We start from the raw sequence: 27,501 nt of genomic DNA on the forward strand, positions 1-27,501 counted from the left end.
AGGCTCCTCTGAGAGCAATACTGTAAACAGGAAGATAAGCCGCCCTAAAGACTCTTTCAGAGTGGCCTGAAACGGCTCGATTCTTTGCGCTTACGAAGACATACACACAGACCACAGCCTGATCCGGGCTCTTTCACTGCAACACCGCTGGTGATGCTGCACCAACAACGCTGGACCTGCCAAGATGACACCACTACCACGATGAAACACCTCAACAGTGAGGCATAACATGGCTTTATGATCAAGGGTTGATGTTTGTTACATACTCCCCCCCCTGCTGGATGGGATATGTATAGTCCTGCTACTGATCCTCTTGTTTGTGCTCCCTCTCCCAGGTGGCCTTAAGTGGATAATTGGGGGGAGGGCCTCTCTCATCTTCCCAGCCTGATCAACAGCAGCTTGTTTTGTGTGTTTGTGCAAAGAGGGAGGTGGAAGAAGAGTTAAAACAAAGAGAGAAAGAAAACAGGAAGATGGAAAAAGTGTGTTTTTAAGGTCTTTTGTCGCTTATGTTTTATTGTTTGTTTGTGTTTTACTGTTTTAGGGTCTTATTTTTTGACAGTTTTACTCTTGTGAAGCAGTTTGTGACCTTGCTCTGTGAAAGGTGCTACACTAAATAAACTTTACTTACTAACTTACATGTTTATCAACATAACAGAAATCATCATATTTCAATAACATGAACCAAAATGCTATTAGTCGTGTATAAATATAAATCCTAGTGGACAAAGTTGAGCTGAAGCAGAAGCCAGAAGACAATATAATCAAGGTTTAATTAGCACAATGATGTATTTGAACTCTAATTCTAATATTCTAATGTGGTAACAAACCAAAGTAGTCAAAGTATATTTCTATGATTCACTCAGAACTTTGTTACAGAGGGTTTTAATTAAGTAAGATAAGCCACTAAAATCAATTTTATTGGTGCTTTGTCAACACAATATTACACCACGCAAATAGAACTGCAGTAAGTTACTTTACTTAATAATAAATGTTCAGTTTCTTGTTGATACAACTTTAGTTGTTTATGTGTCGACTAAGTTACATCTTAGTTTTTCAGATTGTACTTTCTTGTGGTGGTGTTACCGTGGACTGTATTATATAAAGAGGTGTTTCTGATATTTTGTCCACCTCATAACTTCACAAATATGGTTATAAAAACACTGCATAATCTGATCTCATACAGCATAAATAACAATTATAATTTTTTAAAATAATTTCCATACCAGGGGCTCTATACTATACATTGCTCTACAAATGAAGACAGTTTTATTTAAGAAATCAAATGTTTACTTTAATTACTTTACTTAATTGTGGTAAAATGTGACATGGTGGCCCAGGTCTACTCCTGCTGCTAACAGTGATCAGAGCCAGCAGTGTTTCTGACGTCTCTCACTGACCTGGTCTTCCATTTTAAGAGATGCATGACACAAGAGTTAGTTAAAGGATCCTACGGCCCTTTGTGGTCTGGTCTGGGTGTCTCCTCTTCTTTTTGTTAATTTTGGCCGGCTCACCAGCTTTTGTTACTTGGTTATTGTTCAATCTTTGTGGGAAATCCTGACTGTTAATTATGTTGGGCCTTCTGCTGTTTGTAGAGGGTCATAACAATGTTGAATAATAAGAGTTTATTTAGAGAAGTTGAATTAGCACAGACAGCTGACCAGATAGATACAGAGTGTGAGAGTAGGTTTCAGACAGCCCCATGTTACAGATCCATGCTACAGCTGTAAAGGTAATGAAAGATCAAAGGGTTGGCTTATTATTTTAATGTGCAGAGTTGTGCAAGGATGATCATTTGCTTTGTTAATGTGTGCATGTCCTTGTGAGAAGGAATGTGTTTTTCCATTTTTGTTTAGGCTCAGATAAGGTAACATCCTGGGTCTGGGAGGAAACAGGACAGGTTAGAGGGTCAAAAGCCACAGAGGTTAGGGCTCTTGCCTTCCTGTGTCCTTGGGAGATGTGGTTCTTATCTAGCATATATGGACATGTAAATGTATACCTTGTGGCTGTTTGCCATTGGTTATAATCCACAAGTTTGTATGATTTGACCAATCACAGATCATTTCTCTGTTCCTACTCTCACTATAATAGAATAGATTTCCTCTTCGTTTGGTGAGACGAACGGATGCAAATCTTTGTGTTCTGTCTCCTTATTGTACAATAATAATTTTTAATCTTCAACCCAGCAGTGTTTTGTGTATTATTTCATATGTACGTTAAATGTTTTCAGACAATTTCCACAACACAGCTTTCATTTAAAACTTGACTTAAATTATACCTGTGCTTCATACAAGACCATAAACACACAGACAGAGCATCTCCACTTTATTGTTTTCTGTACAGAGGTTTTATTTTAACAATAAGTCTTAAGATTATCATAAAGTGCCCAAATATATTTACAAAGTGCACCTATAAAACTGTACAAATAAAAAGAGCAAAGTCCAAAAATGTCCTTGTACACTTTAATACAGATGAGCTTGGGGTCATTAAAGTCACGGCGTCCGGTGAGCTCTCGCTGGCCCTTGAAAATCCGGGGGAGAAGGTGTAAATCTCGCGCCAGGCCGTACCCATATCCGCAGCAGGTCTCCAAGGTGAACAGCCTCTGGCATGTTAGATCAAGGCAGGTAAGGGAAGTCGGCAAGTGAGATCCGTAACTTCGGGATAAGGATTGGCTCTAAGGGCTGGGTCGGTCGGGCTGGGGTGCGAAGCGGGGCTGGGCTCGTGCCGCGGCTGGGGGAGCAGTCGCCCCGTCGCCCTCCTCTCGCCCCCGCTGGAAGCGCGGTGTGCGGCCCGCCTCGCGGAGCCCTCGTCCGCGGTGCGTCGCCGGGCGGGGGTTTTCGCGGGGCGGTGTCCGCCGCCGTGTGGAAGGCGGGTCGGCCGGGGGGATCGGGTACGGCGGTAACGCGAGGGGTCCAGTGCGGTAACGCAAACGGCCCTTGAAAATCCGTGAAGTTGTAAACCTCGCACCAGTCCATGCCTCTGGCATGTTAGCGTGCCTCGTGGGTCCCTTGTCACACAACTGCCATCTATCGATGAGAGTTGCTGAAGATGTAGATTACATGGAACACAGAGGAGAGATCTGAGTATTTGCCTCAACAAATTCCTTTATCAGACATAAACACAGAACAGAGGGAAACAATACCGTTACCTGCTCTGACCGGGTGCTGGTTACAGATTCATCAGCTGTGAGGAACAGAAGGTTGGAGATGCAGATCGGAGTGGTTGTTGGCAGCAGGACATGCAGGACAGAGGAAACAAAATACACATGTGGTTAGTCTGAGTAATAATAATGGGGAGCATCGTCCATGTGATCACTGTCTGATACAGCTGAGACAAGAGAAAAAAAAAAAAAAAGATGACACTCTCAACTCTGAATTCTCTCATTTTTCTTAAGTCTGAACTATTTTTATTGAAAGCACAAATCAGGATATCAGCCAAGTTATGATGAATCTTAAAGTACTGCACAAACCAGATCATGTTCTTGTACTAGGAAGTACATGCTGACTTCATCCCTGCTGGGCTGGATGTACCTCTGCATCCTGGAGATGCTGAAGAAAATCACTCAAGTACTTGTTCAAAGTTTGCTGTGGTGGAAGTGATTTAATAGCATTCTGGACATGTGGTGAGCTTACTGACACAGAGCTGGTCTCAGTCAGTAGATTGACCCAGTGCAGAAGAAATGGAAAGACTAGATACAGTAAGATCAAGCCAGTGATCGACAAATGGTAAACCAAAGGTAGGAAGGGAGGGCATTTGCATACAAGATCAAGGGTCAATATTTTAAGGGAGACTCTCAGGCAGCATAGTAAAGGGGGGGAACTCTCAGGTAGGTGAACTCAAGGGGCAGAGACAGGAGGGGGTGTTGCATTCAATCAAAATCAAAAAGGTCAAGTCAGCAGGGGCCAGGAGGCAGGAAAGACACAGCTGGTTGATCCCAGACGTCGACTGATTATCAAGTCTGTACCCAAATGTGTATTCTTCTTCAGAGACATCGACCTGTGATGAAAGATGAAGAGAAGAAGTGTGAAATGATGATCCAGTGAGAAGAAAAGCAGAGGCCTGGTCTCACACACACAGCAGCAACAGGGGGCCATTAACTAAAACAAAACCTGTTGAAAGCCAAATTGGCATATCTGTAGTTTGTGCTGGGAACATGAGAAGATAGATTAGAAAACGTTTTTTACTCAAGAATTTCTATAGATATGAACATAAAACTGAAAAACATGTCTTTACTTACATCTGTTAAGCTGCTCTTAGAAGGTTTTAATAAATTCAATTCATTTGTAGGTTTCATTGTGTAGGTCTGTCTTCAGGACAGTTCAGAGAGTGCTTTTTATAAAGACCTTTCTCTGCCATGAGCTTCCTGGCCGCGTTCTTCCACTGCACATCTGGGTTACTGCAATGTGGGAAAAGTGTTTTGTTATAATAGTGCCTATTTGTGATTCATGTGACTCACAATCAAAAACAAACATTAATGAAGTTGTGAGACTGAGATTCTCACCATTGAAAGGTCTCGCCGCTGCTGACAGAGGCGTCATTAGTCTGCACACTTTCACCAGTCTCAGGAGCCGCACTCTCAGGTGGCTGTGTGGTTGTTCTGGTGGAAGGTCTCGCCGTAACGTTGGCGTTAGGCAGTGGTGGAGGGACATCAGTCACCGCCATGTGACGACGCTGCAGCTCCTCAATCAGCCTTTCAATTAAAAAAGAAAACATAATTTAGACAATGTTAAAAAAAGTAATACATTTCAGAGAGTAAACAAGAAGTGATGTTTGAAAAAAGACTTCCACACCTGCTGAGTGGATCAGCATCGTCCATAATTTGGCGAAGGAGCACGTAACTAAACACCCTGCCAGATGCCAGAAGTTCATGAACATCCCTCTTTGCCTTCTCCACCTCTGCTTCAATGGCCTCTGCTGTACTGTTCTTCATGCAGACCCTGCGCAGATGTACTGAAAGGGTTTCCTGGGTTTTCATGCACACAGGACACAGCAGATAGTGCCTGTTGGGTTTACTGGAAACAGAAAAAGACATTCTTCACTTAATTTAAAGCTTACTCAGGGAGAAGTTCAGGAGCTTTCAGCAAATATGCTTAAAATCTTAGCTTGGGTAAATGACCCAATGATTTCATTTTCACCTGAATAGGGTCATTAGTCAGTCATTATGTAAAAGATGTGACCAGCTATGTTTAAAATATGTGAAACTATTATCATGACTTTTACAAACTGTTATTCTGTCTCTGGCTTGTTTACTCTGTTTTAACTTGATAAGAAAATAATGTTTTACTACATTCTGTTAAAAAAGGACTTCATAAGTGTTACTGTACATATAAACTAACTTCTTAATTTGGTCCCTTAGTCTGGGAACCATTGGCAACCATCAAGTTAAAATAAGTTATTTCTTCTGTACTAAATTAACATTGCTGACCAGACAGGGACACAGAGTGTGAGACTGGGCTTCAGACAGCCCCAAGTTACAGCTTTCATTGAAAACTTGACTTAAATTAATTACTTTTTTACTATGATTTAGATTTAGATTTACTATGCAAACAAGGGGTCAGATCTAGTCCCCTGCTGCAACCTTACTTGAAACTGTAGATGTTTAAAAGGATGGAGAGAGAAAACATAAGATAGTGGGGACACAAAGAGGTGAGAGCATGGAGAAATAACAACAATGACAATAATGTGTGGGTTTAACTGTCCTGTTTGGCAGCTCAGGCGTGCAGAATAAAGAGTCTGGGCCTTCGGGTGCCAGAACAGATTTACTAGTAGTTCCTGCACATAAACAGGAAGAATTCATATTTAAACTACTGAAGTTGAAGTTCATGTCGTACATTATAATGACAAAAATACAAATGTCTCAAATGCATTACAGCTCAGTTATTAAATAAAAATAATTTCCTGTTCCTGTTATGTTTATAGCAACATGTAGTTATTGGATTGCTGCATCTTGTCTAAGATACTGATAAGGATGTGAAACACAGACAACATGAAGGCTGCCCGTTTCCTTTTAAGATACATTTGTTCAATTGACATTGACCTTTTCATATTAAAATCACTGAAGATTAAAACTGTTGCACATTAACACATCAGGAATAAAGGTTACATGAATTGAAACATGCCGGAATAAACATTAAAAGTTGTAAAAGAGACCAACAGCTGTCATGTGGCAAACAGAGACTAACATCTTCACAAACACCAGTTACAAAGTGCCTCACAGTTAAAGAAATAAGTTAATAATAAATAAATCTAAAATCTCCATTTCATGATCATTTTCACATATTACACACAATACATAACAAAATCTAAAATGTATACACACGATTGACCAGTTGAAGTTGGACAAACTCTACACTAAATAAGACAACATCCATAATGAAAGCCAGTCACACACCATGAACACACAAGTCAGTGTGTTTCTAAAACCCAACAGATAAACACAACTACAACATGAACATGATAACACTGGGACACTGCGATGTAGCTGATTGACTCAAATTAACTTAATCCTGATCTAAATTGAAATCCACATCAAAAATTGCCTCCACATCCTCAAAGTCTAACTGTCACTGATCATCTTTAAACACAGAAACTACACAGAATACCTTCATGATCACTGAAGTACGCAGGCATCACTGCACATTCATCATACTGTGTTGTTTTAACATAAACATGATCAATCAGTGTCCCTTCTCTGTAGTCTCTTGTGTTACATGCTGCTTAAATCCTTTTTGGCCCATGAATTTACAAATTGATGATTCTTTTAAAATGTTTTCATTAAAATCTCCCATTAGCACAACTGTGTTACTGATTGGATTTAACCAGTCAAGTAACTTCCCCACATTATGTTTAAATAAAGAATTTGGATAAGATGGTGGACAATAAACTACTGCCATCAATATGTTTAATGTGTTACACAGGCACACCAAACACTGCAGATTTAAGTCGGGTACCTGCAGAATCTGACAGTCCACATCGTCTAAACAGCACAAACCAGCTCCACCATGTTGTAGATTTTACTGCTGGTGTCACACAAACCTCGAGGACGACTGTGGAAAGTGTAACCACTGATTTGCACGCTGTTTAATGAGGTTTGTGCAGTGAGCCACGTTTCTGTGACAGCAATACAGTGAGGCTGCAAATGCTGTGTGCAAGACACCAAATCTGACAGGTGGCGACTTAAACTCTGAACGTTCATTAAATACATAAAGAAACTTTATTGAAGGCTTTGGCTGTTCAATTAAAAATGGAGGCAGGCTGTCCATGGCCTTCTTCATGGTGTCTTTGCAGTAAATGACCTTCTCTGTAAAATCCCTGATGATCGGTCCAGACAAAGCCCTAACACGACTCAGAGCTACATACGCCTGCCCAGGTGCAAACACCTTCTTCAAAGATACAACAGCCTCATCTACAGTTAAGCCCTGAACTTTGTGAACAGTACAAACCCACGCTAACCTCAGAGGAAACTATAAACGCACACAACCGTGTTTAGTGGCCTTCTCCTTCTCTGGTTCAATAGCAGTAGAGTCCCTGCTGCCTCCTCTGTAAGACAATTTTATCATCATCAAATTTAACATAAATTTTTAGAGGAAATGTTTTATCTTTACCAAAATCCATGTCAGTGACTGTGCCACATGCTCCATTGACCAAACCGTTTTCAACATCAACGTTCTTACATCACACGCTCATTCTTCGCCAAACAAAGTCTGTTCTAAACTTGTGTCCGGTGCTTTATTATTAGTACCACGTTACAATTTCCCCGTTTTCTTGTTTGTTATGAAATCTTTAGCTTCAATGTTGATGTAATCAGGACACATGGCAAACAACTTATTGAAACTGTGTTCATTTACTTGCATATTTGTTGGGAGAATATGCAGGCCGAGCTGTCTTCCCCTGTCTCACGTGATTTCAACAAGTCAACGTCGATCTCTAACATGAAGGTTTCCTTCTGCCTAACTATTGTTTTCAGCTCCGCTACACTAAAGTGGCACCACAGGTTCACACCAACCTGACTGTTATGCAGAGGCAACTGATAGAAGTCACCAACAGTTATCACACTAACATTACCAAATGGGGAAAAGTCACCAGTGTGCTTAATCTGCCTCAACCTGCCGTGGACAACAGATCAACCATACTGATTTTATCAATGATTAAAATTTGGAGGTGACTAAATTTTGCTCTTAGAGAGTTTAGTTTATCTCCACCCAGAGGGGTATAAGGTAAACTAGAGTGTGTGATGAATTGTTGCTGCGTTTAAAGACTATGCAGCTACGCCTGTTGAAGCAGTTAACAAAACACAAATATCGTCTGGTTGATGACAAAGTGTTGACAACAGCCTCCCTGCCTCGTACTGAATAGCTTTAATTAAATGACTTTTCCCCGTCGCTGCGCCATCTGTCACAAAGACATGCATAGGCTCTGGGCCAAAAAGAGGCCAAGTCTGGAGCATTCTCCAGACTTGGCCTCTTTTTGGGTGTTACTCAATAATATAAGATATGATATAAATGACGACCGCATAGGCGTCGGTGACAAAGCTAATATCCAAATTTGCATTCCAGCACTTTAATAACTGCTTACTGTACTGATTTACCCAAACCTCGTTTACCCCTCTCCTATAAACCGCCTCGCTCTTTCTTTCCATTCTCCTCTAAGCCTCTTCACAGATCTCCTGATCGATGCCCAGAGTCTGAAACAAATGCTCATCACTCACATAACTCACTTCTTCTTCCTGAGCTCTCTTAACAGCTCTCTTAACATTTTGCTAAATATACTGTGCCCTCTGCCAAAAGTGGCATCAAATCATCATCAAAACACTTACAGAATGGCTTGTTTTTGATCCAGGATTGTTCATGGTCTCCTTCACCTTCTGATCACATTTGCATTCTTTGTCTCTATTTTACAAACAAACGTCCTTGATGATACAGGTTTTGGGAAATTAAAATGACATGTTTTTTCTTTTTCCTGCATGATTTAGAGTGTCGTCTGGAGAGTGTTTGAACTGATGACACAGTGTCCAATAATGTATCATCATCTGAGGGTAACTCGCATGTAACGTATTTATCAATCAACTCAACGACCTCCTCATCTGTGTTCTTATCAGTTTGGGGAGCACCCTCGATCCAAAACAGACAGTGAACATGAGGAGAACTGTGCTGCTGAAATTCTACCCTATAAAAGTGATCAATAATTTTGCCAATTGGTTGGGAAGGTGACATGAGAACCTCTTTCAGGAAACAATCAATCTATAGTCAAACATCCTCGCAGCTGTGACTGACGCAACAACTCACACCTGTCTGCCCACTCCAAATCCTCTACAGTCTGTGTTCTGCCTTCCTGTTTCAGAGTAGTGGTCAGGAGATTCTGCCAACGCAGATCTGCAGATGAAAATGAACAAAACCATGTCGGGATCCCCAACTGACGTATGCAGGCTAAGATGTCCTTGTGAACTGACTGCCAAAAAGCTGGAGTTCCTCTAATTGGCTTAAGAAACCTAAAACCCTCATCGAACTTTAACAACTGCTTCAAAGACTCCTCGTCCATCAACATTTTTGAACTAATCCTTTGCGACTTCTGTCCTCCTTTACCCTTACGCAATGCCACAGAAACACTCGACGACACTCGATCTATCTCTGACGTACTGTGAAAAGAAAATGTATTCTACATTATGCGCAAAATGACCATCAGCATGCATAATCCTGTTATTAAAGTAACGCGACAATGTTAAGTGATATGAGCGGCTGTCATGGAAAGTCTTACGACCAAGAGGAAACAACACAGGGAAACATTTAGCCTCATTGGTGTGGTCAGAAAGCACCCCAACTGGACTATTCCCCTCTGCAGGTGCAATGTTTACAATTTCATGAAAATACTGGTCTAATGCTTCCTGACCAATATCAACAGGCATAAGACAAGTGTCCTGAAACATGCAGGTCTGCTGTCTGTCATGTAACAGTTCATCTTGTATTATCTCTGATGTTTCCTCCACACCATCAACTACAGCCTGTTCTGTGACCTCACCACCTGCCTGAGCTGTCACCTCACCATCTCTAACAACCTGATCATCCTGACATGATTCTACCTTTTCTACAACAGCTTCATCCTCACTGGCTGGCTGATCCTCCTCATTCTACCCATCTGTCTGCCTGCAACACTCATTTACACACTCTTCATTAAACTCAATATCCTTGTAATACACATTAGTACTCTTTAAATACTCTACTGCCTGTCTTACACGTGAAATATCCACAAACTGATACTCGTAATGCCCTTTATACATCAATTTACGCTTTAACTTCACCTGCAGCAAAGACCCTTCTATACTAGGACGTGGCAACACATTAGACGTCTGCACTACGTTGGCTGGAACACATGTTACCGGACCATGTACTCCGTTTCTGTCCTCCTTTAGGCAATGCCAACATTTTCATGAACGGACTGTGCAGAGCTATCAGGTGTTGTTCTAAACTATTCAAACATCCCAGTTCAGGTGGAAGAGGATCAAGCATCAAGGTATTAACCCAACATTCAGCTGGTATCTGACCTTTACTAATCTTATTGTGACATGTATAACAAATCCAAAGCTGACCTCTAGATGAAACTAACTGACAGGGCACAACACAGTTATCACAACATCTATGCAAAAACTTCTCACTACGTTTGCACGTCTGCAATACCAACAATACTTCCCTATCACAACTCAGCACCTGAGATCTGAACATCAACCGATGACAAACACAACACACAACATGTGGTCCATCTCTGACTTTCTCCAAAACCTGATGCATAACAAAACCGAAATCTTTTGACCTCTCCGTCTTCTGCTTCCTACTAAACACTGGCAATAACCTGCTGCTTAAACTCTGAACTATCATGATACTTTCTTGTCCTCACTTCTCTACTCCTTCCTTTAACCTTCTCTCTATATTTCACCATACTCTTTACTTTACTCTTGGCTTTAACACTCTCTCTATGTGGTATATTTTCATGATAGTTTGTTACACTCCATAATTTCGCCCTTTCCCTAAACAGCACATTTTCATAATACATCTTTCTAACCCTTAACTGACGTTTCTCCCTTAACATGTTCAATTTCTCCTGTGTCTTTTTCTTCAGTTTTTCTTCAAAAACTTTGACCTCAAAGACTTACTACTTGATTTTACCTCAGTAGCATCGTTCACAACCTCATCGCTATCAACACCTTTATCATAATCTACAAATTCATCCTGCTGCTGCCTCGTCACCGTCTACAACATCCTTCATTCTAGACGTAATGCTGTAACCTGTCACTTCACTGAGTTTACAGTAACCGTAACCAGTCTGTAGTCCAGGCTTACAAACACAAACATTCTCAAAATGCTTGTCCATGATGTTCTCTGAGTAAATGAACTCTTCATTTATGCTCATTGTCACTGCTGTACTTCATCCAACGTCCACCATAAATACACACACTAACTCCTAACCAATCTGCTGTGACCTGTATTTCCACCTCTGTGGCCAAAGTGTTAACAGTTCTCATCATCTGAATGTACTCTAATACAGAGGAATACTCACTCCTCAAAATACTCTGGTATTTACCCTCATTCCTCTCCAGCTCTTCACATCCTGCCAGTCTAATCTTACGATGGTGCTTCTGTGAACCTGAGAGACGCCTCTGAAGAAGCAGTTACCATCAGCCACGATCTTCTCATTCCTACACGGGACACCTGTCAACCCAACTTCTTTGGACACTGGACCAGTGACCTTCACAAAGTCAACATTTAATTTTGTACACAAAACCTGAAAAACATCTACAGTAAGAGGACAGAGGACCAGCTCCTCGTTCCTCACAGCACTAATAAATTCTACATCAAACCTCTTTGATTTCTTTGACATGCAGGTGTGAGAAGAAATCTTGTGCTTTCTGCCATAAAGTCTTGTTGGTTCTTCTTCTGAACTGCTGCTAACCTCAATGACTAAAGTCTGAACAGAAATGTTAGACACTGATAGACCCGCAGCTACGCTAACAACACACTCAGACACACCTGCAGAAACCTGATTTCTCCTGTGCTCAGTAACACTAGACTCTGGTGCTCTGTGACACGACTCTCCACAGAAACACTAGACAGCACTGGACTTACAGCACCACAACCACTAACACCACACAGTTCGTACAGCTTCTGACTTGAACTGACACTGTCTGCCAAATGACAGATATAGTGGTGCAAGTCATCAAGACGTGCAAAACCACACTTGTACCGTTGCAGTGTAACAAGTTACTGCGAGAGTGACTGTCAACCACAGCGAACCGTCCATCTTCACAGATGATGGAAGAAGTGTTACCACAGTGTCAAAAGACATGCACTGTACAGACTGAAGATCCTCTCCAGTCCATAACGCAGACTGATGAACACACCAAAGTCAACTAGTTCACCTTCAGTCACACCTACTTCACCAAACACCACATCGCCAAAAGTAAACCTACGTACCTGTCCATCAATCACTAACTGCTGTGGCAAATCTGGAACAGACAAAAGATCCGACTGATGCATAAAGACGCCATGATCACGCAAACTGCTGTACAACTCATCACCTACAACCAACGCACCATCCAGATCATGTGTCTTCCATGAGAACACACTGCTCACCATGTGTTTGGCTAAGCTGACCAGTTATAGCCATACACTACAATCCATAAACTGCTCGTCTCCCTGGTGAAATGACCCCCTAACAACCTTTACTAGCGTAATTCCTCTGCTATTCTTACCCACCACTGCCACAACAGTGCTGTTGGAATCTAACTGAACTGTTTTAATACCAGAAACAGAAAAACAAGGAGAAAAACTAGACTTAGCTTTGCTGATCTTCTTTGGCATTTGTGCTCCCTCCTCGACGGTGGACTCCATCAGCATGGCAGGGCAAGCTGCAGCAACCTCCTCCCCCACCACCTCTGGCACCACACCAGCAGACAACAGCACCACAGACCCCTCCACAGGACTCCTGGGCTGCTGCCTCCACCTGAGAAATGTAAAGATGAGGTTTTACTAAGAAACAAAATAGGGGAAGAAATGTTGATGATGTCTGTTATCAATAACAAGTCTCACATTTAAACAAAGACAAACCTGCTGCACTGCTGGGCTGGGCCTGGAGGCATACTCGATCACACGGGCAGGTGAAGGTGTTGCCAGCACCTATAAAGAAAAGGAAAGGACAAAAAAGTCAATAAAACAATACACTCATTAAATTTGTATACGTTACCAAGATATACCGATAACATCATTATCATTTAAAAAAAAAAAAAACCCAGCCCGCAGGTGAGTCTCTCCAACGATGAACACCAGCTGCAACAGAGACAGTGCGTTAGAACAGAGACACCGACCATGACTCTGTACACCCATCACCGTCTTTTGAATAAGAAAGACAAATACCTGCTGGTCTGGACGCTGTGCTGGAGTGACAAACTTGATGGGACGGTGGGTCAGCTCTGTTAGGATGAAGATCATAGTAAAGAATGTCAACCCATGCCTGAAAAATCGATTAATTTTATTGAAATATTCAAGAACTACTTAATACATACGAGCAACAAACTCGGGGACGGGCAGCCCAAGGGTCCAAGGCTGCCGCTCCGCAATCCTCTGCTCGGCCGCCTGAGCACGTCGGTGGGACTTCACACGGGACATCTGCAATGAAAAATTAGTTTTTATTAAACCTTTACGCAGAAAGCATCGCAGCCTGTTCAAACACAAAATTGATTCAACTTACCTCGGCAGTAGGAGATGGGCAACTTTTATTAAAAAAAAACTGTGTGTATGTGTGTGTGTGTGTGCACACTCGTGTGTGTAAAACCAGTAAGTGTGTGTCGTTTATCAATAGGTTATGTGTATCTTTATAAATTAAATAACTATTTGTATGTATAGTTGTTGTAGATCAGAGAATCACAGATATAGTGCAGATGAATCGCTTGTGACAGCTGACAAACCAGCAGAGCACCAGATCACACAGGCAAGAGTTGGATATCTGTAAATTAAAGAATACACATTGTTTTATTTAAGCCATGCTGTGATGTGGAAAATTCTTATATTATAAAATAATCTGTTAGAAAAAAGGATAAAATATTTAAACATCCACAATACACTGATCTGCATCTGTATCTACATAAAATGTTTTGTTTCTCATACCAATAACTTTACTCTCAAAAACATGATCAACAAAGTAGTATCCTGATAACACATTTGATCAATCAATACATGGAAATTAGCCAACTCACCATCTCACAACTTATATATGATGGTCAAGACAAAAACACACAACTGAATCTACATCTCTAATTACGATTTACACACACAGAAAATCCTACAGACAGGCAATTATATGCAAAGCAGTCTTTCAGTCACAACCTAGCACAAAAGCTAGTTGGTAGCAGGCTAACAAAGCAAACCTTTAATTCTAGCATAAGATTTAGAATAACATGCTAATGCTATTTCAATGTGTTCAGTTCACTAAAATTAACTGCATCATTGTGGCCGCCTGTAAACACTCTTGATAAGCAATTAGATGTAAGTAAATATCCATCAATCAGTCCAATTATCAACTTTTTCGGTAAGTACATGTTGTTTAACAGTTTTAGGCCTGTTTTTTGCTAGCGAACATTAGCATTATCGCAGTTAACCATAGGTTGTAAATGCACCGTGCTAACTAAGTTAGCGCTATGGTCAGCCCCACCCCCTCGTCCAAATAGGGTCACTTCCGGCTCCAAAACTCAAACATGGTGACCGCCACATCCAAGATGGCGATGACCATGTTGCTACACTCGAGGCTTCACAATGGCAGTTCACAAAACAATGGGTACACAAAACATGAGCACAAATTCTGATAATCGATGACAAACCATCAATAAATCTTTTAATCCATCTCTCATTATTAACACTGCTTTTTGTATTTTGTCGTGCTATTTTAACGTCAGCCATGTGTGTAAGGACTACATTTTATAAGACAAAAGTAAGCTGTGCGTGAAATTTAGCCCACGCCTGCATCTAACCTCACCACACAGAGTTAGTTATTACTAAAAGCATCGGTAAACTTAACAAAGAGTTCATGCTAACAGAAGAGAAACCAGTTCTTACCTCGACAATGTGACCAGGTGTGGAGTGTCGCGTCCACGCCGGCTGTTTTATGAGCTTGCGTGATGACGTCATCAGGCCATCACAATGCCCACACACAGTAATCGAGCCACCAGTAGCACCAATCACGTAAATAAAACAGCGTTTTCTGACACTTTCTGGAAGTTGACTCACATTTGTACCTAAAAATAGATGTGTGCGAAGTGGAAAAAGAATTTACTTGCGCACTGTGCGACTAAAATTTACAACCATAAAAGTATATAAAACGCTAGAGGGATTTAAAGTTGAAACAACGGATACCGGAAGTGGCGACGCTCGTAAGGCTAGCAGAGCGTTAGCTGCAGCATGACTGGAAAGAAGCACAACCAGTTAGCCTCCACTACCCTCTGAGCTAGACCCAGCTCGCCGTTTGGATCCAACCGGACCATCGAGCCCCGGTTTGTTATTCAGAAGTGAAACAGTGAAGTGAAACCTGCGAAACAAACACCGGGACCATCAGGGAGAAACAGTCCGTGGAAGAGCTGCTGTGTTCGGCTGCACAGATAGGAAACACCTCGGCTGACAGGATGGTCCACTCTGTTTGGAAAAAAACGTTTATTCTCCTCTGTTTGGTTGGCAAACAGCAAATTAAGTGCATTACTGCCACCCTCCGCTTCGGACTGTGAACCAATGATTAAATCCTATACATTGATCCTCTCTGTCTAATAAACTACAAAAAACCAAAAACTGCTGCTCCACCCTCATGGCAGGTCCACTAAAGTTTTAATGCTGAGCTGGTCTTCCTGAGTTCTTCTCTCATATAAGCTATAGTCTTTCTTGATCATTAGTACAATATATGATTACATGTGTAATAGTCTCCTCAGCCAAGTGGGAAAAAATATGTGCATATATAAACATTGGCAATTGGCAAAAATGACTGTAATCATGTTAATAATCGTGATCTCAATATTGAACAAAAATAATCATGATTATGATTTTTGCCATAATCAAACACCCCTAAAGACAACATAAATTTTGATTTACATACACCCACTCACACACTCACACACACACACACACACACTGAGTTTAAATATGTATGTGATAAATTGTAAATATGTATGTAATGAATTGTTTTATTTAAGAAACTGTTACTTGAACATTTTTCAGTGTGCTCCATAAGTTATATATGTACTCCTAATTTTTTAAAGAAGAAGAACATAAATAATATTAATAAAAAATATCATTCAGGACATCCTTAAAACATGCAACACAGAGACTCATGATACAAGATATGCAAGACAATAAATACACGAAGATATTAATGTTAATAGAAAAGTAGATTGAATAAGACCACATTGAGCTGCATTGTTAGACACTAACTAGAACATGCAAAGCAGAAGCACAGATACAAAAATCATGCACAGTATGTAAAATACATAAATTAGTCTGACACAATAAAAGCAAAACCACAAAAAGACATGCATGCAGGTGAAGGCAGACTGGCAGTAGCAAGACAGCAAGATAGCGACAGGTGACAGTAGACAGCAAGGGAAGTTCAGCACAGACAGACTGAACTAAGTCTTAGTGCTGACAGAGCTGAGTACTAATTAACCATTTCTTTAAATGAGCTCTAAATGAACTAAACGTGCCCAGGTCTCTAATAATTACTGGGATGGAGTTCCAGTCTAGTGCAGCTTTAACAGAGAATGCAGACTGGCTGAAGGTACTTTTTCTGAGTGGAATGATGCAATCCCCTCTTGCTGCACCTCTTGTGAACCCATATGCAGTTGTTCTTATGTTGACAAACTGTCTGAGAGAACGTAAGGGAGCCTGTGGTTGTTCGTGAGGATCCAGCAAAGGGCTTCTGAAAGCGAATCGAAGATCCTAGGACTGCTTTTGCAGCCAAAGGTAAGGCGCACGGAAAAATAATATTCCCCCTTCCAGCAAACGCCGAAAAAACGGCAGAAGTCAGGATGAATGGGCAAAACTTTGAATGCACTGGTGATGTCTACTTTGGAAAGCCAAGCTCCACATCCTGCTAGCCGAATGAGAGTGATGGCATGGTCGACGGTTGCGTATTGCATGGAGAAATCCAGGCTGAGAATGACGCTGTTGATGCTTGGAATGTGTGAGCCGTGTGGGCAAGACAGGTCCATAATTAGCCTCTTTTTTATTTATTATTTATTTATTTAGTATTTGCGAGTGGCAACACCTATTGGGCTGATGTGGAACAGTGGAAAAGGAGGGATATTGAACGGGCCTATCATGAAACCTTCTTTGACTTCTTTAGCCAACAGAGTGTCGACAGTGTGAGGTTCTGCAAGAGCAGACTGGAGGTTGCGACAGACATGTGAAATGTCAGGGAGAACTGCCATACCGGTATGAAAACCGTGTGTGAAGCCATCTATGAGAAAATGAACAAGCTGTCTATCAGGATGGTTTTGTAGAGCAGTGGCAAGGACATTTACCTTAACAAGGGTGCTGAGGTACTGTACCAGTTGGTCTGCAGCTGTGGTTGGATTGTGGGGGCAGGTGCTCCTGGCATGCGCACCGCCGCAGAAGGAGCAGACATGCAGGAGGCGGCAGTTGGAAAAAGCCCAGGTGGTTGAAATTGTTGCACACCATCCTGCCACCCTGGTAGAGGATCGGCCTTCCGCGTCTGTCAACCCCCTTTGGCATGGGGACATTGACCGAAGGACGTATGTTAACGGGCCTAGGAATGATGGGAGGTGGGGGTGCAGCAGGTGACAGGCGGTTGAAGACTGAGGTGTTGCGTGAGGAAGATGGATGTGAGCGAGGTGGTGGAGTAGTGACAGTGCATGCTGTGGCGGGGTGGGAAGGGGCTCCACATAACTCACAGGAGAGGGACGTGCGGGCTGCAAATATGCGGCAGTAGAGTTCTGAGTTGAGGGTGCCCCAGTACGTTCCCTGGTTAAACTGTTGTATTCAGCCAGCTGCCTGGTTGGCAAAGTGCACATGGTAACTATAGAACCCTATCCCTCCAAAGCGTAAAGCCATGTCGAGCACGATGGATAGATATTCGTCCAGCTCTGCTCTCCGTATGGGAAAAGCAGAGCAAATTATGTCACGGTAAAGGGAAAAAGCGAAGGCAAATTCTGTGGGGGTTAGATCTTTAGACTGTGAGGGTAGTGAGTTACGGAGTTTGTCTGCACTCCCCTGATCTGATTATTGTCGATGACCGATGGCTTAAGGAGCTGGGCTAAATCTTTGTAATTACTAGAGAGAATCTGTTGGCATAGTGCAGGAGAGACAGGAGAAGGGCGATAAACAGAAGCTGGCTGTACAGGTGGTGCTGCTGTGGCGAGGGTGAAATTGCTGGCAAAAATGAGAAAATACATTTGGGTGTTGGGGAAGGGATGGGGTGGGGAGGGGAGGGGAGGGGGAAAGGATAGACTAGTTGGAAATGAAGGAGGAGGTTGGAGATCACCGAGTTGGTTGGCCTGTGGTGGGACCCCTTGAGTTGCTGACTGAGGCTCTCCTGCTGCTGCGGTGGCTATTGCAGAAAAAGGAGGAGCAGAAGCCGTGTGGCTGGGAACGGCAGGGTAGAGGAAGGGATGATGGGATAGAAAGGATGTATGTGCACAGGGATTTTGTGAAGCCTGCGAAGACAGGGATGAAAAGAAAGCTGAAATCATTTGAGATAATTCAGAAACAGGGGGAGCATGCACAGGAGGACATACAACCTGGCCCCCATCAGAGGGAGCTGATGGTGTAGGCTGTGGCTGAGGCAGCGACGGCCCGGTGACATCACGGCTGACGACACTGGTGGTGGGTGGCTCAGATGAGGAAGCCAGAAGTGCGGGAGGTATTTCGTTTGTTGCTGCGTTGATGGAGGCTGAATACAGTCAAAAAAGTGTGGCTTTGTTTGCATTGCGGTGAAATGGGATGCCCTCACTCCACAGGAAACATTGGAGGCGAGCAACAGTCCAGTGTTTGATGTTGGGCTCGGTTTGAGAACGCAGAGACTGCCGACTCGCAGCTGATGGCACACCGCGGATGCACTGTGGTGAAGAGCCGGGAGCTGGGAGCCTAGGCGATGGGGTCAGCTGCCGATGAGGAGAGGGTTGGAGCTGGCTCCTACGACCCTGCCCGCAGTGTCTGATCCTTGCTGAAGGAGGAGAGAGGCTTGAGATCTGCGGGTCTCGGCTGTTGGAGTCGGAGAGATCTCGTTGGTGAAGCTTGAATGGTGGAGACGCCGGCGGGGCTAAGGTACGCTGACCACCGACCTCAAGTGACTACGCCGGCATGTTTGGCTGTGATCTGGGTGCTGCTGCGGGTCTGGTGGACCGGTGTCAAACAGATCGTCAAACGTATCGGCGTCTGAATCGGTCGGGTGGATTAGCAGTTCCGGATTCATGGTAGGTAGATGATCTTTACCTTTTGTCTTGTTTGAATAGAAGTTGTTTGGGCGTTTAGGCAACAAGCACGTTCTGTCTGAGCTCGAGAAATCTGAGACAAACAGGGTAGGATGAGTTGACCCGGCATAAGTAGGCTTGGAAGGTGATTAGAGGTGTGGTTGAAGCGTGGTTCTGCTCCTGAACCTAAGTTAACAGGTTAACTACATTTAAATTATACCTGTGTTTCATACAAGACCATAAACACAGAGACATTTAAAGTTGAAGCACCTCCACTTTATTGTTTTCTGTACAGAGCTTTTACGTAAACAATAAGAGAAGTCTTAAGGTTATAATATCATGCACAAATATTTACAAAGTATACCCATATAACTGTACAAATAAAAAGAGCAAAGTCCAAAGATGTCCTTGTGGACTTGAATACAGATGAGCTTTGGGGTCACAGTGTCTGGTGAGCTCTCGCTGGCCCTTGAAAATGCCGGGCAGGCTGATGGTTGCAGAAAGTCTAAGACAGCCAAGTGAGGCCTGCATCTCCACAAAAAGACTTTTCGTAATTAAATAAGAGTTCCTCACTCACCTCAATGTTCCTGGTTGCAAGGAAAATAATCCCTTCTTTTTCCTCCCCATCTATGGTCACAGTATAAGACTTGGGCCTTAGGTTGGCTGCTGCTTTTGAGTAGTTGATAAACTTGCCAACAGTCTGCTTTTTGGGGTGGCACTCACAAAGTGCTGAATGTGCATCGATGCACATGGGCTGCCCTTTTTGATTTCTGTAAAAGAACATATATAGAGTCTCCTCCTCACTGGTGTTCTTCTGTATGTGATGGCCCTCTTTGGCTGTGATGACCCTCCCATGGTAGTCACAGACCACCTCACCAGACTGAAATCTGCGGGTGGCAATGACACCCTTGCCCTTCCCTTCAACATCTGTGACTAGAAGTCCTCTCCACTTCTGAGAACTGGTAAATTTCTGGATGTGTTTGGAGTCCATAACCATGTCCACAGATCCTGAGGGCTTCCACTCTTTAATGATATTGGCAGCGTTGGGGAAGTTACTTGTCCATCCCTGCTTTACAATCCAGATGCCGACCTGTTTTTCTGTAGGGAGACGTCGGCAGAAGTAGGCTGTCAAGAAAAAATTAAAAGGTTTTGTTAGTTAAGAAAAATATAATTGACAACTTTGAATCATGTACATTGCATTGTTACTTGAAAAAAATTAAATATTGAGAAAATACTCACCGAGAACATGCCGCACGCGCAGTTTCATCTGAGCCTTCAGCCAACGCTCGTACAGCTGCCGCTGATAGTCAGGTGACACCTTTTGGCGCTCAGTCTTGTCTGGCACGTCCCCATCCAGAGTCACCGGGTGCGTTTCCAGCAGTTTGTCAAATGCTGCTTGGACGTCCATCTGCACATTTGTTGTACAGATTGGGTTGTCAGCAGCATCGTGGGCAGTGCCATGGGTACCATGACTGGGGCCCTCGTCTGCAGACTCAACACTAGACACGAGAAGAAGGAGAAGAAGAAGAAGATTATATGAAAAGTGTTCAGTGTGCCTTAATATAAATTATGGTGTGTTTGATTATGTCTACAAATTGTTGATTGTATTAATTGTTGACAAATATAACACATGCTTACCTTGAGTCACCAGCCAGCTTAGACAGTAGCTGACTGGCCCTCACAATGGTGTCTGTCTGCTTCATGCGGTAATGTTTTTCTGCCGTCGCAGTGGAATGAGTGAGGTAGTTGGCCACCAGAGACTTCTCTATGTCTGTCATCGTCTTGGTGGCCGTCTCGAAGACTCTGCGTGCCACCTGGCTGGTCACTGGCTCGAGGTTGTATCTAAAATCAAAGTTTAAACAGTATATTAATGACATTTATTAACAAATCTCACCAGAGACCTGAGACAGCTATCAATAGAGGTACATGTTGGAGGGGAAATGAATCATGATGGTTAGCTTACTTTGAGTGCAGCCGGTTCAGGTCATTGGAGGCATTATAGATTGGCCTCCCTGTGGTGGAGATGAAGAACCGTTCCTCTTCCTCTGTGTCATCTGTGTCATCCCTCCTGCGCTTCTTGGAGTTCAAGAGTTGTGGCCGCACCCGTGTGAAGTACATGTCAAACCACTGTTGGCAGAGGAGAAATAGGAATAAAGATTCATTTCTGCTTTTGAACAGGTTCGCACAGGAAACTTGATGAACTTACCAAGTCCTCCTCCTGTGACAGGGCAAACGTGGCCACTTGTTGTGCAGCGGTCTTGTGCTCCTTTACACCAATAATTGTGTTGCCTGACTTGTCTTTGTTTCTGACAATCCACTCCTGCACCTGCACAAAACAAGGGTATCACATTAATTAAAAAGGTAATTGCAAAAATGTCAGGTGAAATTTACTAACAACGTAGACAAAAAGAGCACAATAATACTCACAGTCATGTGCTCCACCACGCCTGGTCGTTGGAGGTGTCTCAGGGTCACCACTGCCTGGAGATAGTACACCACAAAGCCGCACTCAGTCAACTCCAGGGTTGCACTTTTGTCTGCTACGACCTTCCCAATAACTGCCAAGAAGTCCTTCCTGGCAGCCCTCAGCACAGCCAAGCAGTCATGTGGTGTTAGTTGACGATTCTCAGTCAACATGCCGTGCCTATGGAAAAAAAAGATATGAACAAATCATAACATTACTTGCCCCATTGCTCACACATCTATACTGTAATCCAGTTAAATGGGTGAGAACAACTAAACTGACCTCTTTTGGGTGATCTCTTTGCTCACTTGCTTGGAGCAGCTTTTCTGTAGAGACCCGATGAACTCGATGAAGTGCTTGCAATCCCCATAGAGAGCCTCATCCTCGTGCTTCAGGTTGGTGTTGACAGTGTGGTACACCAGGAATCTGTCAGAGGAAGTACAAGTTTTTAAGTATATGTATTTAAGCCAAATTATGTTTATTGTCTAGTGTTGACATTGTATGAATAAAAACACCAAATACTACAAACCTTTTCAAGCTCTTGAGGTAATTCTGCTGGGTTTGTTTTGTCAGCTTTGCCTCAGAGAGCTCACGAAGGTACTGCCGGATCTTTTCTCTGTTCCTGACGAACTCTAGCGATGGTGCCTGTGGGTCCACATAATACAGGAAACGAGCAACATTTTCAACCTGGAAAAAAAAAGCATGTTAAATTACCTTCCGATCACTATTTTTTTTACTTGGATAGTCAGACGTTTTTAATAAATGTAAAATGTTTTATGGCAGTCTTCACCTCCTGTTTGAAATTTTCATTGTGTAGGTCTGTCTTCAGGTACGTGCCAAAGTCTTTCAGCAATGGACAGTTCAGAGAGTGCTTTTTATAAAGACCTTTCTCTGCCATGAGCTTCCTGGCCGCGTTCTTCCACTGCACATCTGGGTTACTGCAATGTGGGAAAAGTGTTTTGTTATAATAGTGCATATTTGTGATTCATATGACTCACAATCAAAAACAAACATCAATGAAGTTGTGAGACTCACCATTGAAAGGTCTCGCCGTTGCTGACAGAGGCGTCATTAGTCTGCACATTTTCGCCAGTCTCAGGAGCCGCACTCTCAGGTGGCTGTGTGGTTGTTCTGGTGGAAGGTCTTGCCGTAATGTTGGCGTTTGGCAGTGGTGGAGGGACATCAGTCACCGCCATGTGACGACGCTGCAGCTCCTCAATCAGCCTTTCAATTAAGAAAAAGAAAACATAATTTAGACGATGTTAAAAAAAGTAATACATTTCAGAGAGTAAACAAGAAGTGATGTTTGAAAAAAGACTTCCACCAACCTGCTGAGTGGATCAGCATCGTCCATAATTTGGCGAAGGAGCACGTAACTAAACACCCTGCCAGATGCCAGAAGTTCATGAACATCCCTCTTTGCCTTCTCCACCTCTGCTTCAATGGCCTCTGCTGTACTGTTCTTCATGCAGACCCTGCGCAGATGTACTGAAAGGGTTTCCTGGGTTTTCATGCACACAGGACACAGCAGATAGTGCCTGTTGGGTTTACTGGAAACAGAAAAAGACATTCTTCACTTAATTTAAAGCTTACTCAGGGAGAAGTTCAGGAGCTTTCAGCAAATATGCTTAAAATCTTAGCTTGGGTAAATGACCCAATGATTTAATTTTCACCTGAATAGGGTCATTAGTCAGTCATTATGCAAAAGATGTGACCAGCTATGTTTAAAATATGTGAAACTATTATCATGACTTTTACAAACTGTTATTCTGTCTCTGGCTTGTTTACTCTGTTTTAACTTGATAAGATAAAAGTGTTTTACTACATTCTGTTAAAAAAGGACTTCATAAGTGTTACTGTACATATAAACTAACTTCTTAATTTGGTCCCTTAGTCTGGGAACCATTGGCAAATTTGCTTAAAATCTCAGCTTGGTAAGTGACCTTTTTGAATTTAAAAACTTATGTAATGGAATAAATTTTTTTTTTTTTAAGTAACTACATTGTGAACTATAAAACTGATCTTATCTTACCCCTGGGGAGACATTTTTCTGGAGCGAAAAAAGCTGGTAAAAAGAACAGGAACAAAAGCAGGAGAAATCTTCAGTGAAGATGTGAACGCTTCTCTAGAAGACTGGATCTCTTGTTAGCCGATGAGCCTCTCTGGAGAGTCTCAGAAGAAAGTGACTGGACATCTGGTAGCCTCACCTTATGTCTATCTGACAGTCCTCCCCACATTCCTGCATTAGCATTTGCATGCATACACACCTGTGAGGGGGTGGAAATAGTACTCTGTGCTTGACTCTTTCTTTCTTCACATTAAAGTGTCAATTTTGACTCCTCACAGAACCATCTTATCACCCCAAACTCTCTCTGAACTGTGTGGGACAATCCCAACTGAAATGAATGACAGTGAGGTTGAATGCTGAAAACAAACCTCTGCCAATGTGATATATAATGTTTTCTTATTTTGATATCTGTTAAATTGTAATAAATTCTATATAACTTAGTAGGCGTGTGATATGTATGAAGGAGTACTTTGATAATCAAAGAATTAACACTAGTAGTTATAAAGTATGTCAGCTAGTAGGAAAAGTAAGTTTGTTAAATAACTATAGTGTGTTTTAATCAAGCAGCACTGATGATTGTTAACTTTGTGTGAGGCCCTGTTAATGGTTGTATAGCCAACAAAGATTACATTTTTATTTTTAACCTAACCAAAGGTTTTAACTCAGGTTCATTTATTCACTGTTCATCATTAAGTTCAATAAATATATCTTTATTAGCATGTCGTTGTCTGTAGCTTCAATTCAAGCAGAGAATTAGATCACTGCATCGTAACACACTAAATCAGACGTTGGATTGATAAAGTTGTTCCGTGTTTCTTCCCGACACAGTTAAATATGACTAATAATGGGAAGTGGTGCCCCTGATATTAATAAAGGTGATGTTTCTACAGTTCTGAAAAGAAAAACTTAATTTATCAAAGGTAGAATTCACAGTTGACTGAGTCTTTCAGCATAAATGATAATTCTCCCCAAATAAAGAAGGCTGTGTACTGAAATTAAAATAAGTTATTTGTTCTGTACTAAATTAACTTAGTAACTGACCAGATAGGGACACCGAGTGTGAGACTGGGCTTCAGACAGCCCCATGTTACAACTTTAATTGAAAACTTCACTTAAATTATACCTGTGTTTCGTACAAGACCATAAACACAGAGACAGACTCCACTTTATTGTTTTCTGTAGAGATTTTACTTTACAGATGAGCTTTGGGTCACAGTGTCTGGTGAGCTCTCGGCAGGCTGATGGTTGCAGAAAATCTAAGACAGCCAAACGAGGTCTGCATCTCCACAAAAAGACTTTTCGTAATTAAATAAGAGTTCCTCACTCACCTCAATGTTCCTGGTTGCAAGGAAAATAATCCCTTCTTTTTCCTCCCCATCGATGGTCACAGTATAAGACTTGGGCTTTAGGTTGGCTGCTGCTTTTAAGTAGTTGATAAACTTGCCAACAGTCTGCTTTTTGGGTTGGCACTCACAAAGTGCTGAATGTGCATCGATGCAAATGGATTGCCCTTTTTCATTTGTATAAAAGAACATCAATCAATCAAACAATCAAAAGTCATCACAGGGCACTTTTCACACAGAGCAGGTCTAGACTGTACTCTTTATTTTACAGAGAGAGAGAGCAAGCACTTTAACGAGTAGAAACTTCAAGCAGAACTCGGCTCTTGGTGGGCGGCCGTTTGCTTTGACCAGTTGGGTTGAGAGGGAAGGGGGGCGGGGGGAACAGAATAACAACAATCATAACAATAACAATAACAATAACAGCAACAATAGCCTTGGAAGGATGCCAACAGGACCACAAAGACTCAGCCTGGATCCTGGATCCCAGGGTTTCCTGCGAGATGAGAAAGCACAAAAAACTCTGTGGAAGAAGCAAAGTTAGTGACATGCAGTAATGGTAAATGAATGCATACAGATGGAGAGGAGGAGAGAGGAGCTCAGTGCATCATGGGAAGTCCCTCGGCAGTCTAGACCTATAGCAGCATAACTAAGAGCTGGTCCAAGGCGAGCCTGGTCGGCTCTAACTATAAGCTTTATCAAACAGGAAAGTTTGAAGCCTACTCTTAAACATAGAGAGGGTGTCTGCACCCCGGACCGAATCTGGAAGATGGTTCCACAGGAGAGGAGCCTGATAGCTGAAGGCTCTGCCTCCCATTCTAGAGGAGCCACCAGTAAGCCTGCATACTGGGAGCACAGTGTTCTAGTGGGATAATACGGTACTATGAGCTCTTTAAGATATGATGGTGTCTGACCATTAAGAGCTTTGTAGGTGAGGAGAAGTATTTTAACTTATATTGTGGATTTTACAGGAAGCCAATGCAGTGAAGCTAAAATGGGAGAAATATGGTCTCTTTTTCTAGTTTTTGTCAGTATATGAGCAGGAGCATTCTGGACCAGCTGGAGAGTCTTTAGAGACTTGTTAGGGCAGCCTGATAATAAGGAATTACAATAATCCAGCCTAGAAGTAACAAATATGATTTTTGCAATATTACCTAAGTGAAAAAAGGCAGTCCTTGAAATTTGTTATATACAGGAGTTTAAGGACATATCCTGATCGAAGATAACTCCCAGATTCCTTACGGTGGAGCTGGAGGCCAGGGTAATGCCATCTAGAGTAGCTTTATCATTAGATAACGTGTTTCTAAGATTTTTAGGGCCAAACACAATAACTTCAGTTTTGTCTGAGTTTATTTAGAAACATCACTTTTCAAACCAGGCCAGAAGAAATGATTCAATATGCTATAATAAATGGTAGATAGACTGTACTTGTATAGCGACTCTCTAGTCTTCCGACCACTCAAAGCGCTTTTACACTACAAATCACATTCACCCATTCATACGCTGAATGGGTACACGGGCTACCATGCAAGGTCCCAGTCTGCCCATCAGAGGAAATCTAATCATTCACACACTGATGGCACAGCCATCAGGAGCAATTAGGGGTTAAGTATCTTGCCCAAGGACACATCGACATGTGGACTGGAGAAGCCAGGAATCAAACCACCGATCTTCTGATTAGTGGATGACCCGCTCTACCTCCTGAGCCACAGCCGCCCCACCGCCACCTATAGTAGATTTTAGGAATCCCCAAGTGACCAGACAGAACCACTGTCATGAGCTAAGCCCGGTATCTGCACCTTGTCATCAAAAGGGACAACAATCTGGTAGGTAGTATTACACCCACTGCCGTTGGCTGACGGAGCCCACTTATGCACGAGGATACCATCCTCCCAGTAGGAAACAACATGAAAAGTACCAATCTTTTCTTTCTTCTGCTGCAAAACACTTAGCTAAGAGGGATCGGCACTCTGAGCTGCTCCTTGCCAACCTTTAGCTGAGTATCAGACTCAACAGGCAAGGTGACAGGACCGGACAATGTAACCTCAACAGACTCAGTTACAGGAGGATTAATGGACTGCTTCTCTACAGTTAACTCAGAAGTTGCAGAAGGATCAACAGACACGGATGCTACAGTTTCATCTTAGACATTTCTGAAAGGTTAACCACATCCTCAAACTTG

General features: G+C 42.4%; 2 long non-coding RNA genes across 2 annotated transcripts in view; one reads left to right on the plus strand and one right to left on the minus strand.

The window, feature by feature from the left end:
• Window positions 1-27,501, plus strand: part of LOC137183925 (uncharacterized) — a 45,260-nt gene that overhangs the window by 2,142 nt on the left and 15,617 nt on the right. The window contains exons 1-2 of the long non-coding RNA XR_010928577.1: window positions 1-217; window positions 336-479. The exon at window positions 1-217 is cut by the window's left edge and continues 2,142 nt beyond it. This is a non-coding gene — a long non-coding RNA (uncharacterized lncRNA). The remainder of the gene's footprint in view (window positions 218-335; window positions 480-27,501) is intronic.
• Window positions 22,964-23,823, minus strand: LOC137185299 (uncharacterized). The gene is made up of 3 exons (XR_010928810.1): window positions 23,786-23,823; window positions 23,240-23,650; window positions 22,964-23,135 (listed from the first exon to the last, which is right to left on the minus strand). It is a non-coding gene; the product is annotated as an uncharacterized lncRNA (long non-coding RNA).

Source organism: Thunnus thynnus, chromosome 6 (assembly GCF_963924715.1).
Source record: "Thunnus thynnus chromosome 6, fThuThy2.1, whole genome shotgun sequence".
Classification (NCBI taxonomy): domain Eukaryota; kingdom Metazoa; phylum Chordata; class Actinopteri; order Scombriformes; family Scombridae; genus Thunnus; species Thunnus thynnus.